Source organism: Aethalodelphis obliquidens, unplaced genomic scaffold, assembly GCF_003676395.1.
Source record: "Aethalodelphis obliquidens isolate GAN/ISIS:26980383/991018 unplaced genomic scaffold, ASM367639v1 scaffold23, whole genome shotgun sequence".
Lineage (NCBI taxonomy): Eukaryota > Metazoa > Chordata > Mammalia > Artiodactyla > Delphinidae > Aethalodelphis > Aethalodelphis obliquidens.
The window spans coordinates 9,352,112-9,370,135 of record NW_020837967.1 but is presented as its reverse complement, the minus strand read 5'-3'; the positions used below and the strand labels follow the sequence as shown (position 1 = coordinate 9,370,135).

At 40.1% G+C, this 18,024-nt stretch overlaps 1 protein-coding gene across 21 annotated transcripts in view; it reads right to left on the bottom strand.

Annotated features, from left to right (window-relative positions):
- PARD3 (par-3 family cell polarity regulator) overlaps positions 1-18,024 on the bottom strand; it is a 673,340-nt gene that overhangs the window by 403,030 nt on the left and 252,286 nt on the right. The window lies entirely within an intron of this gene.

The following is an 18,024-nucleotide window of genomic DNA, read 5'->3' as shown; positions in this document are numbered from 1 at the left end:
CACAAATGTGACTATCTGCTGATTCAACGTACAAAAGAGAGTCACCAGGATGACGGGGTAGCACAGGATACAGGGTGCGTCTGGGCATCCTCTGTTACAAAGACATGCTCATACATGCTTCGGTCTTACTTCAAAAGTAAACCACACACACACACACACACACACACACACACACAAAAGTAAACCACACACTTCACAACACAGATTAAAATAGCACTGGGTTGTCCATATTCTCACCAGGCTTCTGTTTCCTCATCTATAACAAGAAGGGCTTGGATTCAAACTCAAAAACCTTTCTGGCTCTAACAGCTTTTGACTTTTAGAAATAAAGTATAGAAGGGCTCTTTTGTCTAAAAACATTGAAACAAAACAAACACTATATTCTAAGCCATTTTAAAACTTTTTCTTCATAGGATCTAAACGTTGACAGTTAACCTTTAGAAAATAATATTATAAATGTCCCACTTCACGGGTATTAAAATGTCTACATTTTACATCAGCTTTTGTAACCATGATGGCATTTGCTCTCATATCTAAGTCAGGAACATTTACTTGGATTAACAGAAATGTGCTGGATGCTCGTAATTTATATTTTCACACAATGTGCCACTACAAGCTTGTGAAATAGTCTATATTTTCACCAAAAGAGTCTTTCCAGCCAATCGTTTAGTCAATTGGAACTTAGGTTGAATTGATCAAGTAATTCAGGCAAAACTACCAATTTAGTAGTTGCAGGCAAATGTCCCAGAAGTGTTTTTCTGATAATTCACCTTTCAGTGATTGGTAAATTAAGGGAATGAATAGCAAAATGGGGCTTCCAAACAAGAATATGTTCACTGTTTTCTCTTTTTCTATCTTGTCTATCCAACAAAGCCAGATTAATACATTATAATCCATTCCCCAGAGCCCTTGAACTTTATTAGATCCCGTTTAATGCCATCATGCTCCTCTGGAATTGCCTCCATTCACTTACATTGGCTTTTCTTTTGGCTTTTCATCTTACTCTCTAGATTCTTTTCCTGTTCACTCTTCAGAATACTGAGTATCAATATACCTCCATAGAAATAAGCTCCTTCATACGTGATATGTGTAAGATCAACTGAAAGAAAATTTAAACACTATGGCCATTAAAAGAAAAATGAAAAGAGTAAGTGCTAAAAGAACCTCATAGGTAGACGGACTGAAATTATGTGCACGTCTGCGAGGAGGCTGACAAAGCCTGTATTTGGTCAGGAAGTTTGAAAAGGAAGGAAATGTTAAAAGATTGATCTTGCTTCCCTTTTCACATGAGTGCCAGGGAGCTAGCCCAAAGTTTTGTGGACTTAAATGTATACTATGTGATAGATGGTACAGACATACATTACATAGAGATAAAATTTTCTTTTCCTTTGTCTTAGTTTTCAACTTACAGTTTCCTTTTTCACAATTCTCTATTTTTATTTTCTAATTATTGTTTTTATTGTTATTTTAGAGACCAACATAAATCCATGTCTACTAGATAATCAGAGCACATATCTAACATTATTGGGTCTATACAGTATCAACAATATATTTATATAAAGGATGGTAAGCTTTAAAGTATCAAAATTAACAGGATATATACAACCGATTCATTCTAACACGTCTAGAACTTAATATACTCAAAAGTATATGTTGAAGAAATTAGTTAATTGGCATTTATTTATTCCAAGCAACAGTATTCAGATTATACATCACACATTTCACAAGAGGCCTGGGACTGAACACTGGTCTTCCTTTATGAAGAAAAAAAAAGTAACATCAAACCTTTGAAACCTCAAATTTCAAAAAATCTCATATGCTCTAAAGCAAATTATGGGTAAAGACGATAATGACCTAAGTGTAGGATCTTTACAAGAGATTAAACAATGATTTGACAAACCACAATCTTTTTGTGCTTGCATTTCTAACAAGAGAAAAGGGAAACTCCTATTGAAAAGAAATAGTATGCAGTATCTTTACAAATTAATCATAAGATTCATTAAGAATAAACTGGCTATCAGAGAGCTAGCTCCATGTCAAAACACATTAACTGAATTAAAATATCTAAAATAAAAATCAAATATGTTGGGGCTTCCCTGGTGGCCCAGTGGTTGAGAGTCCGTCTGCCGATGCAGGGGACGCGGGTTCGTGCCCCGGTCCGGGAGGATCCCACATGCCGCGGAGCGGCTGGGCCCGTGAGCCATGGCCACTGAGCTTGCGCTCCGCAACGGGAGAGGCCACAACAGTGAGAGGCCCGCGTACCGCAAAAAAAAAGAAAAGAAAAAGAAAAAAAAAAAACCAACTATGTTTCTATGACAGCTAAGTGACTAGAAAAGAGCAAGCAGGAAAAGAACCCTACCTTTACTTCTCATCCGGCTAAAACTTGAGTGGGCTGCTGTGTACCACTGGGTGTGCATTGCCAGCTATGCTACTGCACATCCCGGAAAGGGTAATCATCACAAAGGGTTTGCGAAGATAGACAGTCATAGCTCAGGTTCATCTTTACCATTTCACACTACAGACATAGGTATGATATGAAAGATCATATCCTCCCGCTATGGGGGAGGGAGGCTATACACATTTTTTAGTACAAACATGGTCAAATATGAACATTCTCTTTCCCTCCTTTCCCCAATTCAGCCAGTGTCTAAATGTTGCTAATCTACAGATTGATTTACCTGTAACATTCTCTCTTCCTCCTCCACTGACTCGTCCCAAAATTGCTCCAGGCCCCTCACAATTGGAATTGCCTGCAGTAAATACCTACCAAACTTGCCTTATTCCACTGTTTTTAATCAATTCAAAACATGTGACTTGTTTGTGCTTCACACAGGTGAGCTCCAGAGCTGGCTCAAACATCTTAGGAGAAAAGCTGAAGTTTTCAGAAATTTTTGAGAGTTGGTCGTTAAACAGAACCATTATTAAAATTTAAATTATATAAACGTATAATTAAATAGATTATATTAAAAACAAAGATAATACTCAAAACACAGCGCTTCCCAGCTCCTTCACTACGTGTTGTTACATATACTCGTGATGCATCAATTGCATCCACGTGGTGGAAACACTACAATGGCGCATTTCTCTCCAATTTTGTGTTCAGTGACATGATATTGGGAACTTGAAATTGGCCACCGTAAGAAACCATGGAAACGGGCAAATGCTACAAGCCAGGTCTTTTTTGGTTTCAGAGATTCAGCTGTTAAACAGTTACCAGCACACCAGTGGATGTGGAGACAAATCCCCTATTCCCTTGGAGTCACCAAAAGCACAAGGCACTTCAGGACCACACAGCAAGTCTGTGCAGTCAGGAAAGACCCACCAGAGAGACTGTCGCTTGAGCAGTGCCGTGAGGGATAAGCTGAGGTGAGGCAGGTGGGCAGTGAGGACAGAGAAGCAGCTTTACCACACTCAGAGGGAAACAGGGTGCTCGGAGCCTGAGACCCGCCCAAGAAACTCAAGCAAGGGAGCTGAGCACAGGGTAGAAAAGACAGAAGCAAAAGAGTTCTTGCAAACCTTACCAAAACTTACCAATATTAACTGTATTAAAAAATATTGGGAAGCTAAGGAAAGTTTTGAAGCACTGGGGCAGAAGGAAGAGATGTGGGTTTCTCAACAGTCACTCCTGCTATGAGCAGAACGGACTCCAGGGCTGCCCAAGAGAGGACACAGAGAGACGGGCCAGAGACAGGCCCGGGAGCTTTACTTTCCTGATAACAGAGCACTAATAGCAAAAACCTTCTTCAGCATGCCGCAGTATCGTTTTTTATTTATTTATCATTTAAACGCACGCTCAACTAACAGAAGCATTATTAAACACATACAAGCCTCCAATAAAGATGTTAAAAAAATAAAGACAAAAATGCCTCCATCAGATTAAAATATATATATATACAAGAAATGGTAAATTCTAAACTACGAGACAATACAGATGTATGCAAAGCTTCAGTATTCTGTGTCCCCACGTCCCTGATCATGACCCAGCTGCACAGACCGCCACCGACACCAGCCTTGGAAGGTGAAATGCGACTCATCAAGTTGCAAGGCTTGGTGAGGCTTCAGGAGCTGGGGCCAACGGCACTAGGGACAGCCAGTTCGCACAGACCCTTAAAGACCCCGGCAGCTCCGGCCGTGACCAAATGCCCCCACGGTGTCCACTAGAGACAGTGCCCTGGCCACTCAGCTTCACCAGGGGCACATATAAATGCCAAGCTCACTAACTGAGATGCCAGTTCTTCTTCACTAATAGAACAACAACAAAGCCCTAAACCACTGGCTGCAAGCCGTTATAAAAACACCCTGGATTCCTTTATTCCTTTGAGGGATTCCTACCAATACCCGCATGCTGGCAGCTCTGTGTTCTGGCATCTACTGACAGCCAAGCAGAATGTCCATCAGTGCTTCTGACATCTGCCCAGGACGACCTCATCACACTCACAGTCATAGTGCCCACGGAAACACTAGTCTTTGTGTGTGTGTGTGTGTGTGTGTGTGTGTGTCGCTGCACCACGTGGCTTACAGGATCTCAGTTCCCTGACCAGGGATTGAACCCGAGCCCCAGCAGTGACGGTGCCGAGTCCTAACCACTGGACCGCCAGGGAACTCCCAACACTAGTCTTATAGTTGCCTAAAAACTTCATCAGAATTCAAATTAAGGAAACTTGGAATTGACAGGAAGAACCCATGCAGATTAGTGCCCCTAGAAAGATTCATCTCTCAAATAATCAAGAGTAGATTCACTACACTTTCAGGCATCACTTTGAAAATACACCAGGATGCTCTTTTTTTATTTTAATTTATTTATTTTATTTACTTATTTTTGGCTGTGTTGGGTCTTCGTTGCCGTGTGCGGGCTTTCTCTAGTTGTGGCGACCGGGGGCTACTCTTCGTTGTGGTGCGCGGGTTTCTCATTGTGGTGGCTTCTCTTGTTGTGGAGCACGGGCTCTAGGTGTGCGGGCTTCAGTAGTTGTGGCACGTGGGTTCAGTAGTTGTGGTGCACGGGCTTAGTTACTCCGTGGCATGTGGGATCCTCCCAGACCAGGGCTCGAACCCGTGTCCCCGGCATTGGCAGGTGGATTCTTAACGACTACACCACCAGGGAAGCCTGACCAGGGTGCTCTTAATTTTAACTTACTTTTAGGCTTAGCAAAATAAAATCAATGTACCCAAATAGCAGTCTCTGAATACCTCTTCCCATTAACAGACAAGACTGCTTTGGGAAGCGACTGATTCCAGATGTGGGGCAGAAAATATATAAGATGAGCATGGAACACAGTTCATGGCAGAAAGCAAGGATGCTGTTATCAAGAACACTCAGGAGCCAGTTTAGAGAGGTCCCACTGCCACGAACATGGATGATCTGAGCAGCAATAAGAACAATAATGCAATAGACTGAAATAACAACTATACTAATGTTTATGAGTTCTTACTGACTTTTTTAAAGAGGGAAAAAGGAAAAGTGAAACCAGGAGATGCTAGCCAAGAAAACAAACTCATTATCATGAAAACTGATAAAAAGACAGAATTGGGCATGTGGTCTGTTCTTCCTATACAAAGGTATCTCAGGGTAACAAACTAGTTGACAAAAAAATAAATAAATTATCTTTAGAGAAATTATGTGGTCAATAAACAAAAGAACTGGAATATCAACATGCTGCAAGCATTAAAAAAAATAATAATGGATCTAGGCAATAATCACCAATGCTGCTAAATATCGCACAATGAGAAACAACCAGACTTCATTTGTCTCTTCAGTGAACTGTACAATACCACCTAGAGATACTGTTGTCAAAGACTCAGACCAGAATCAAATCAAGACTCTATATCTAATAACTACCAGTTTATAAGAAACACAGGGTATGTAAGAACATAGTAGATGCCACAGGGATGGATTCAGCTCCAGACAGAGGAAAACTACCAGAAAATCAGTCCAATTTCAATGAGTAAATTGCAATGTGTGTATGTGTGTGTGTGTATGCATACATATACTCATACCCATATATAGACACATGCAGACACACACAGAGAAAGAGGAACTTATAGACTAAAAGAAACATATCAATCAAATGCAGTGTGTAGATTTTCTTTGGATGCTGATTTAAAGAAACCAAATATGAAACCACATTTACAAAATGGAGTAATTTTAATAATAATATTACATCACATAGCATTAAGAAAGTATTGTATGGGGTTATATATTTAAAGTTTTACTTTGTAGAAATATATACAGTACTGAAATGTTTTCAGAAGAAATGATATAAGGTCTGGAATTTACTTTGAAATAATCCCATTTGGGGAAGTATAGATGAAACAAGATTGGCCATAAATTGATAATTGTTAGAACTGATAGTTGGGCATGGCATTTCTTTACACTATTCTCTTTAATCTTGTATATGCTTGAAGTTTTCTACAATTAAAAAATTGAACAGGGCTTCCCTGGTGGCGCAGTGGTTGGGAGTCTGCCTGCCGATGCAGGGGACGCGGGTTCGTGCCCCGGTTCGGGAAGATCCCACATGCCGCGGAGCAGCTGGGCCCGTGAGCCATGGCCGCTGAGCCTGCGCGTCCAGAGCCTGTGCTCCGCGACGGGAGAGGCCACAGCAGTGAGAGGCCCGTGTACCGCAAAAAAAAAAAAAAAACAAAAAAAATGAACAGAAGACAAGTGACCTTGCAAAGGAAAAAATTATAAAGACAAGTGAAAATATGCAATGTAATGATACTGAATAATACTCTTTTCCCCAAATCAGGGTTAAATTTTTTAAAAAGGAAAGCTGTGTAAAGTTGCATATTCATCACGATGGTTTCTTTAATATTTTCTGTGCAACAGATGAGGAGATTCATCTGAATGAATGGATCTCCTCTGAACAGGCTGTGCTGACTTTATATCAATACCACATTTATTCAGAAGAGGCTCAGTTTCACCAAAAAGATCTGCTAAGTCAAGCCTCCTAAAGTGCTGTTTCTCACAAATTAAAGGTCTAAGATGCAACATGAAATTTAACAACATGATTAGTGGGTCTAGATGTGACCCTGAACCCATTTACTCAGATGTGCCTTGACTTTTAAAAGGTTAAGTGACAAGTACTACTGTAGTTTGATTTCTTCCATTTTTCAGAAGGATGAAGCATATTTGATGATAATCAAGGTACAGATATAAAGCAGCTGCATTTTCCCACCAAACACCTAGTAAATCTTTTCAAGGAGCAATGGAGTGATAGACAATAAGTAATGGTAGAGAAATGTGAAAAATATCCTTATATTATTTTGATGTCTTAACATTTATTGTGAGAAAATGCTCAAAAATATAATAGTTACCAATAAGATTAGCAGATGAGCTGACAGAAAAAACACAAAATTTTCAAATATGAGGAGCATAAAAACTTGAAGCTTAGAACCCATAGGAACTGAAAGCAAATTATAAAAAGCAATCAGATGCAGGGTAGAGAGTCTTCACTATTCATTAGCTTCATCTGATTAATAACTTCCTTAAAAATCCATCTGGGTGTGCGGCATGTGTGTGATGTGTACTTATTTCAAGGACAGAGTTTATGAAAGTAAATGAAGAAAAATATCTAGAAAACGTAACATTTCATTTATTTAGAAACGTAATATATTCATCATACAGAAAAAAACTGCCCCATTAGTTTTATGAGCAATACCTTCACGTCATGTAATAATCTTTAGTATTGCTATGGAAATTTTAAGTTAAAAAGCTCATATCAAAAAACTCAGTTTTCAGTCAGTAAAAAAAGACAATACTTAGGAAATATACGAAAATAAAGGCAAGGAATCACTGCAAATCACACACGCACGCACACCTTTTCCAGACATGTTTAGTACACCACTATCATGACAGTCCTGACTCTTGCATAAGAAAGTAGATTGCATGCATCAGCATTTGTGTTACCCATGATGGTGAAGCATCATTCATTGTAAATAAGTAAACAGGAATCAAGGTCTACAACAGCCAAGTTCCAGAGAATAAAACTGTGTCAGCAGTAGTTACTCAATTTATTTATAGTTCAAAACTGTTTTTTTCCCCCTCTAAGTATATACTCTGTCTTTAAAGTTGGTAAGGGATAACCACCACAACTACGAAACCATTGATAGCTAAACCAAACTTCTCCTCTGACACAATTAAGTCTTATATTAGGACCTTAACAAAAATGCAGCGATTCAGTATGTCTTGATAATAAAGGAAGTGAATGAAGATGGATGACGTAATCATCGATCAGAGAGCAGTCATTTTAGATGTGGTTTCAGGAGACATTTTTTCTAATTAAGGGTCTCAATTTTCTTCACTAATAAGAGTATTGCACTGGCCCCGAATCAAGCATATCCAATTGAGGATATAGATGTAGAAGGTTGTTTGCGAGGCTGCCTTTTAAATTTACAATCTTGCAGAATGTACGAAAATTGAAATATATATAAAATTGTGTTCAGTGGAAAATATTATAAAACATTTCTTCAGTGTAAAAGAAAATTCCTATTAAAGGAATGTTAGCACCCTGGTATATAAAATTTAAAGATCAAGTACACATTTGAACTTGGATCTGTTGCAATTTTATGTTCACAGATATGAAGTCTTTTATCACATTCCATTATTCAGAAACTGAACTGCCAGAGAGGTACATGAAGCAGCTACAAAATAAAGCAGCATATAAGGAAACCCAGAAAGAGGAAAGAGTGCTGTCTTAGAAAACTTTTAATTCTTTAAAAGATTGGTAAACGCCCAACAATGCACTTCTTTACAGGCAAAAGAAGGAAACAAGGTGAATACCAAAAAAAAGGTCTTCAGATGAATGTGTTCATGAAGGCTCATTGGAACTAGTCTTCACTTTAACGCCATTCAAAACAGAATTATTAGAAACTTCTAAAAGAGCTCAAGAATGCGAACTGATGGAGGTTCAAGAATGAAAATTACATCTAATACAAGGCTCCATCAATTTATGTAATCACCTAAAAGTCATTGTTCAGATACTTTATGGGAAGGCCTAGAACATAACTAAACTAAACTAAAGCTTAAAAATACAATAAGTCATGAGGAAGGTAAGAAGGAGAGCTTGGGCAAGGAGAGAGAGTACATAGGAGATAAGGAAACTGCCCGATGTTTTCAGTATTCACAAATTGCACATAATTTTTCTAATCAAAATTTCTCCCTTAGAGTATAAAAGTCAATACTCTGAAAATTCTTTTTAATTATGCAAGAGAGATAAATATCAAACAAATTGTTACATGAAAGTCAAGCAAACAGAATTATATAATAATGGCTAGAGTGATGTTTTTATAAATATTGCTCTATCTGGCTCACCTAAATTAGAAATGGTCTCAGAGAAATACTTCTAATGAGATGGTTTGTCCCAATGTTCATTACTTTCCTTTCCAATGTACTTACATCAAAATGATCATCACATAAATGTTGTTGGGTCAGACACTGATTGTCGTATCCAGAGTCACCTGATGAGGGAAGATAATGCCCCAAACACAGAGCAATGGAAGTGGTATTTTTTTCACACTACCTCACATTATTAATATTATACTGTATATTGTGTAGGCAGAATAATGGCCCCCAAAGATTCGTTCACATCCTAATCCCAAGAACCTGCCATGTTACCTGACATGCAAAAGGGCCTGCACATGTGGAGTGAAGGCAAAGACTGAGGTGAGGAGATTATCCTCGATTTTCCAGGGGGCTCAATGTAATCACATGAGTCCTTAAAAATGGGAGAGAAGGGCAGAAGGAAAGGGAGGGAGGCGTGACTGCAGAAGAATGGTCAAAGGGATGCAAGGTTGCCGATGGTGAAGATGGAGAAAGGGCCACAAGCAAGGAACACAGGTGGCCTCCAGAAGCTGGAAATGGCAAAGAAATGGATTCTCTCTTCTTTGGGATTCTCCCTTGGAGCCTCCAAAAGGAACACAGCCCTGCCAACCCTTGAACTTTAGCTCATTGAGATCCACATGAGACGCTGACTTATTGTATTGTTTTAAGGCACTAAGTTTGTGGTAACTTGCTATAGCGGGAATGGAAAACTGATAACATATACACACACAGAAAATTATGAACACCCTGCTCTTCAAAATTTATGTATTAACTCTGATCAAACTAATTTCCCAATTTTGAAGAAAAGAGGCGCCATGTCTTCGATGAGGGAGAAAAAGGAGGAAGGCAGACTGGGAAGCTTTCTGGATGAAGCACCAAGGGCAAAGCCCAGACAGACCGCTGCCCACCTGGCTCTGCCACGCCCCTCAGAGTGGACACATGATCCCCAAGCCCCGCCCATATATCACAGGCCCATTCTCAGGATTCAATGCAGTTCTGCTCTATGATTTGTGACTCATCTTTTCTTCTTTCTTTTTTTTCTTTATTTGGCTGCACCGCGTGGCATGCGGGATCTTAGTTCCCAGACCAGGGATCGAACCTGTGTCCCCTGCAGTGGAGGAGCAGAGTGTTAACCACTGGACCCCCAGGGAAGCCCCTGTGACTCATCATCGACCTTGCTTCTGCCTCCCATTCCCAAATCCCCTTACTCTGATTACATAAGAACAGTTATTATCCAGCATCAGTAGATACCCCCATCCTACTTTTATGCAAACTGATCACCAGCTGGTTTTTGTTGTTCTAAGTCATAAATCTTTAGGCTGCAACATCTCTGCCAAGCAAGAGAATATTCTTTTCCAATGCATTAACACAAATTCTATATTTAAAATAAACACTTCTCAAGCTGATCTAAATAACAAATTAACCAGTGGATCAGCCATGGCACAAACTGACATTTTAATTAAATGTGATGATGGGCTGAGTGAAGTAGTAATCTGAAATGCCCTTTGGCTCCTGTTCTTTCCATATTATGATTGGTCCTAGACGGTTCCGGCTGTAATTTTCTATCTTTAAACATGGGAATTATCTCTACAAAATGATTTATTTTCCTGAAGGTACATGCTGCTCCTATACCCCTTCCATATATAACCTCACTAAATATCAGCCATAGATATGTGTATATGTACATACAAAGACTTATTACTAGGGTACCACTATAAAGACAAGAAAACGATGCTCGTATAATACGGTCAAAACACAACTGCAGCCCAGGCAACGAGCTGCTGTAATTGCTGTATTTACTCTCAACTCTGTAAGAAAGAGTTGAAAAAAATAACACATAGTGGTTGCTTAATCCCCGGAACAGATAGAAAAGGGAGGGTAATGTAGAAAAATGTAGGGATAGAAAACTTTCTACAACTTTTAGAGAGAATACAAATGGAAAGGCATTCCACCAAGGAACAGGCAGTGTGACAGTACCTGAGAATAAGCCAGGTCCATGGTCTGGACCATGCTTCAGACCAAGAGAGAGAAACAGGAGGTGAGGTAACAGAAGCACAGTCCCCTTTTCTGCAGTTATAAAAATTCTAGATTTATTTAAATTCTGTCAAATGCCAACTGGAGGGAAATATGTAAAGGAAGCATCAAATCTAAGCCACAGAAAGTGCTGGATAGAGATCTCTTTGTGAGAAGGCGCTGTCCTCTCTCACGTGTGTCCTGGAGCACACGATTTCATGCCGCTATGCGCACATGCTGCAGTGCCCAGGCTCTTTACTAAGGAGAAAAACAATTTGCTGAAATGTAGGCAATGAATTGATAAATAATAATTAATAAATTGTTAATTTATAAATCAATATAAATGAAATTTGTAAATACAAAATAGTATAATGAATCAATACACTGATTTAGATGTAAGGTGGTTTTTCTTCAAAACATGGCTATCACAGGGACCACTAGCTGTCCATTTCAGAGAAAAGGCAGAAGGGGTGAAAACCTCAGGGGCACATTTACCAAGCACTCTGTGTCCCTGCAGGGCTGCCTCTCGGTCCCTTCCCATTTGAGATTCACACAATGAATCTGAGAGATGAAGCCAGTCTCTAGCTGGAGACAGGAGCAAACAGAACGAGGAACGCAAAGCCACTTCTGACATTAAAAGCAATGAAAGAATAAATAAGCAAACACAGTTTCAAGAAGATCTATACAAGAGATCTGTATCAAGAGCAGCAAGAAGAAAAAAGAAGATGTTATCTGCCAGGATTTCATGATGACAAAATAATCCACATATGGGTCTCTCTGTGACATGTGCTAATAGAAAAAATAACCTAGATACCTGGTTAGAATGTAGAATGAAAATGAAAAAGAAAGCTTGTTTACAATCTAATCGTGTCTGCTCAAACATTTTCATACAATTATTTTCTCTATGTAATGCACTTCTTATTGCCATTTGAAAATGGGCTTTCTTGCTTCAATTTAAATTGTACTTTCTTAATATATTCATAGCCATGTCACTTTTACAAATTTTCAAGTGTCAGTAACCGTTTCTGCACCTGATAAACAGAAAAAAAATCGGACACATAAGATATATCCCCATACAAAGGCAAGACTGCAAGGCAAGGCCCCAGGGTCAAGTAAAATATGCTAGCCAAGGACAAAAAGAAGTGAGAAATACAGAAGTGACTGGACAGTGGAGACATCTTAGTGGGGTGGGGAAGGAACCTGTAAAACTACTCTTCCCTAGATTTCAGCAGATGTGACAGATACAGAGACTTTGTGCACAAGGAGTCCAGTTCCATAAGGTTTGGGGTGTGGAGATCTCACACAGGTGGTGCCGTGAACACTACAGGAAGCCTTTTCAATGACCAAGGACCGCCTGCTAACTACAGGCCAAAGTCCATCTGATTACATGGGACAGAGAGTTTCTAAAATATATTCCTCCTCCCAGTGGCCCAACAGTCACCACTATTAAGTGTAAAATACTGTATACATCTGTGTGGAGATTTTTTTAAATTAAGTACTTCACAAAGATGTAATTGAACAATGCAGGAAGCAAATGATTATTCTGCAGAAAGATAACTCGGAAATACTGGTGTCAGACGGGAAGTGCAAAGATGTTCTGACTTCAAGTCTGGTGTCTGGAAATGCCACAATGGTACCCTGACATACAGTAAGTGTCCATACGTTTTCGGCAATAACTCCTCTTGATGGTTATGCCATAAGCACAGACTGTGTTAGTTCACTCCACTGAGCCTCAGTTTCCTGATGGTAAGTAGGGGAGATGGACCTGGAGGTTTCCTAAGGGACTGCTCCATCCTACAAAGATGTGGAAATCTGTCCCCAGCGTCCCTTATGCAATACAGTATACTTATAGCCTCTGTGGGGAGAATCCATGCACATGTCTAGATTTTCGTGTGCTCTGTGGAAGGAAAGGATTCTTGGGTAAAGGAAGCAGATATAAATGACACAGTATGATGAAAAGACTACACTGTTACCTTGTGGAGTGTTAAGTTCCAATGTAAAGACCACATACGAAATTTTTCAGCCCAACGAAGCAACTGATTGCATACATTTTATTAGCATTTTAAAACCTAACATTTCTTGTGTTCTGGTGTGGGGAAAATATATCTTGTTGTGTTCCCCCCCCCCCATTTTTCTTAATGGATGACCACATGAAAAGGCAAGTTTAAAAATAATTTTGCGGGCTTCCCTGGTGGCACAGTGGTTGAGAGTCCACCTGCCGATGCAGGGGACACAGGTTCATGCCCCGGTCCGGGAAGATCCCACATGCCGTGGAGCGGCTGGGCCCGTGAGCCATGGCCGCTGAGCCTGCGCGTCCGGAGCCTGTGCTCCGCAACGGGAGAGGCCACAACAGTGAGAGGCCCGCGTACCGCAAAAAAAAAAATATTAAAAAAAATTTTGCAACCAAAATCACCATATGTTGATTGCTGGTTACTTCACTGGAAAATTGAAGGATGAAACACACATCTTTGCGATAGCAGCCATCAACAAAAAAGAAGGCTTTCTTTATGGTATTGAAATGCCATCTCTGGAACAAGCATCTTGGTCCGCAGACAGCGTGCCTGCTGCCGAACTGCTGTCGCCTGACAGCCCGTCTTATCTGCCAAATTGCTCATTAGGCCTGGCAATTGTCACCTGCGCCTCCAGTTCATACTCCAGCAGGGAATAAACATCAGTCTGCTCGCACCATCCTCGGCAGCAAGCTTCCAACACCCCCCTCAGTAGCCCGGCCCCCCCACCTGCAACCCTCCAAACACACTCACCTTGTATACACACCATTATTTTTAAAATGTCAATTCGGCTTCCAGCTCTTAGAAGCTAGCTTAGCTTAAATAAAGCAAAAAATACAAAAGACAGAGAACATGCAACATAAGCCCCATATTACAATGTGAAGTGGGCTGACCAATAATTCACTTAATTATTCATGCCAAAAAAGAACACATAAACAGTCTGAATGTAGTGAAGAACGCTCATTTCATGGAGTATTTCTGAGTGCACAGGTGACAAGAGAGCAGAGCAGATCAGAGGAGTCCTCTTCCAATGGGATCTGACCCATCCAACCTTGACTGTAAGTCTGAAAGGAGAGTACTCCAATTTATAAATAAACAATAGAGGTACTGTGGCAACCAGAACAAAGAGGTAGCTGAGAGTACTCCAGGCTCTCTGTCTTTGCTGCTTCCACTGATCGCTGCCAATGAGCGCTCTGACATTTAGAGGCGGATCGATACACAAAAAAGATACAAAAGAGGTACTTTGTGGGCAAAAAGCACCAAAGATATGAAACAGAATGTCTGAAACCCCGTAAAACAACTTCTGATGGAATACTGTTTTTCATTTTGCAGAAGTAAAATATTCACCACCAACCCTGCAATTAGCTAGAAAATTACAATAATTACAGCAATTTTGTATCCCATCTCCAATCCAATTAATAGATATATGACCTTGTCAACATGTAATAATCAGATTGCATCTACAACAAAACTGGATGGGTTTTATATGCTGAATAGAACTTGCACAGTAAGAAGGTAATTATTTGAAATACTGAGAATGCCATTTGTATGCCATGCTCCACTTCACAAGTTAAAAGGAAATACAATAGGAATATTATTTCTATTTTCAGTATATGTTTAAATAAAATCTGGAAAATAGTATTCTAATACCAGGTAATGTTAAGAGAATAGGTCTCTAAACCAAAGATCTTGGATCTCGTAGCAAGAAAAAACCAATCCGTACATTCTTGAGTAAGAAAAAAAATTTAGAGCTCGAGAAAGAGGCGGCGGGGTCGGGGGCACCTAACTTTGACACAAGCCTTGTACAGCAGTTCTTTTTTTTCTTTCTTTCTTTTTTTTTTTTGTGGTACGCGGGTCTCTCACTGTTGTGGTCTCTCCTGTTGCGGAGCACAGGCTCCGGACGCGCAGGCTCAGCGGCCATGGCTCACGGGCCCAGCCGCTCCGCGGCATGCGGGATCCTCCCGGACCGGGGCACGAACCCATGTCCCCTGCATCGGCAGGCGGACTCTCAACCACTGCGCCACCAGGGAAGCCCTGTACAGCAGTTCTTGATGTCTCTAAGTTTTCAAAGTTAGGGAGCTAGTAAAATCTTACCAATTAGTTAAAGAGCACCATTTTCAGCAACATTTTGCCAGACGTGGATAAAAATTAACTATAAAATTAACACAGCTCAGAAAGGTTAAAAGACAATCTAATCGGATACTTTGTTTCTCAAAATTTCTACAGCAATTCTATTTCTAGGACTTCTTCCTGCCAAGGAATCTCGAATCTTCAGTCTGGCTCTTCCAAAGGAAATATTAAATCAGTATTCTGGGATGAAAAGAAATCCTGCCATCATTCTAAAGCCAGGCTATCCCCAGAATGTTTGATCTCTATAAAAAGCCTTTGAGAATTAAAAAATAAAAAGATCACAAGTGGGGGAAAAAAAATGCTAGACTTGGTCTCAATGATCTGCTCCAGAAATTGTGCTCCTGGGCACAGTAGGTCTCTCTAAAACTGGATTTGTGAACAATAAAAATACAGTTAAACATCTATCACAGAACCGTGAGGTTTAGAGAGCATGGTTCGGGCCTCCCTGGTGGCGCAATGGTTGGAAGTCCGCCTGCCGATGTAGGGGACACGGGTTCGTGCCCCGGTCTGGGAAGATCCCACATGCCGCGGAGCGGCTGGGCCCGTGAGCCATGGCCGCTGAGCCTGCACGTCTGGAGCCTGTGCTCCGCAACGGGAGAGGCCACAGCAGTGAGAGGGCCACGTACCACAAAAAAAAAAAAAAGAAAAGAGGAAGAACATAAACTCCTTGATGGCAAGGACTAGGCCATATTAACTCAACTCTGAACTCGCATCACCTCGCACGAGGCCTGGCCAGCACAGACCTACTGTTGTTTTATTTCCGAATGAATGGTATTAATACTGTAGAAGATGACTCATAGGTATTGGGTAACTTTCACATAGTCACCAAACCTTGTATTTAGTGAATGTTTAACACGCATTTACCCAGTGCCTGCCAAGGCCGTAAAATCTGAATAACGTTAGCAAATGAAAGTCAGAGCTTCTTGCTCTGAATATTTGCATATCTCCCCACTGATGCCTGCAAGACAACACATATGCTTCAAGTGTAACTTCCTTGTCTCAATTAAAACAAGGTAAAAGCGATGTCTGGAGTTGAAAACAGCATTTAAATTTTAACACACAGAGCCAGCCAAATATGGGTGGTGGTGGTTTAAAAATCTTGTTGAGTCAGTGAAGTCAAAAGATATAAATGGGGGACTTCCCTGGCAGTCCAGTGGTTAGGGCTCCACACTTCCAATGCAGGGGGCCTGGGTTCGAGCCCTGGTCGGGGAACTAGGATCCCACGTGCCACACAGCGTGGCCAGAAAGTAAAAAATAAATTTAAAAAAAAGATATAAATGGATGGGCAGCAAGCCACTGAAATTCTTCTTAACCTAAAGACAGGACTGGCCTTTCCTCCAACACATTTTTAAGGTGCAGCTAAATTAAAGGTGCACCTTGCTTTGTAAAACACCTGAATAAAAAAACCACAACAGTAACACAGCAAAAAGCTCTGTATTTCATTATATACATTAAGGTGTAATTACTCACATAAAGACGCTGTTTTCCAAACATCAGGCACCTATGAATCCTTGTACTCTTGTTTCATTAAAATCTTCTTTAAATCAAAACTAGGCAATCCATTTCTTAAACACAAGCTTGTGCCAAGAAGATAATCATTAAGGCATGGACTTAATGAGCTAGTATACAATAAAAGAAAAGAAAATGACCTGCACACCCCCTACATGTTACTTCATATACCATACATGGTATACACCTCACCTTTTGAAAAACACTGCCCAAAGTAAATCGTACGTAAGATTTTTTAAGTAGTGTATCCATGTAGTAATCAAGTTACTTCCACAAAATCAGTTTAAAATATATTTGTTCATGTATGTGCACAAACAACCTACGTCTCCTGGATACAAGGAAAGGTCCAGCTAAAACACCTTACAGTGGCTGTTAATGTCCACACTTCCTTGGAAACATTTTCCACTGTGCCCAGCTCTCACTACGATTATCCTTGTCCAGGTGATAGAAAGCAATTTTAGAAAGTGGTTAACATTGGTCTGCAACCATACACGACCCCCTGGGCATCACATACATATCCCATCATGCAATGTGCCTTTCAGTCCTCTACATCTCTATATGGCATACTTTCCCTGTGGTTTCTGATAGATCGTCAGATTTGTTAACTGTTAAATTGACGTGTATATATATATATATACACATACATATATACATACATACACACACACTCACTCTCTCTCTCTCTCTCTCTCTCTGTGTGCATATATATATAGAGAGAGAGAGATTCTCAAGGGACAGTGGAAGCAGAAATAGTTTATGAACATCTAGAAGCAAATTACCAAAATGCTACAGACTGCTACCAATGTGAAAAGTGGGGACAATGATGCATTTTATAAGAATAAACTATATATTCTAAAAATTATCTAACTATATTCTATATATTATTTTATATATTATTACCTATCTCTATGTGAAGATCTACTGAAGACCACATCACACAAGACTAAATTTTCCACTTGAAAAACTGAAATGTTTCTAGATAGATGTGCCTGAAAGATAAATGATTTTTAAGTTATAAATTTCTTGAAATAGGCCTTCTTAGTCTTA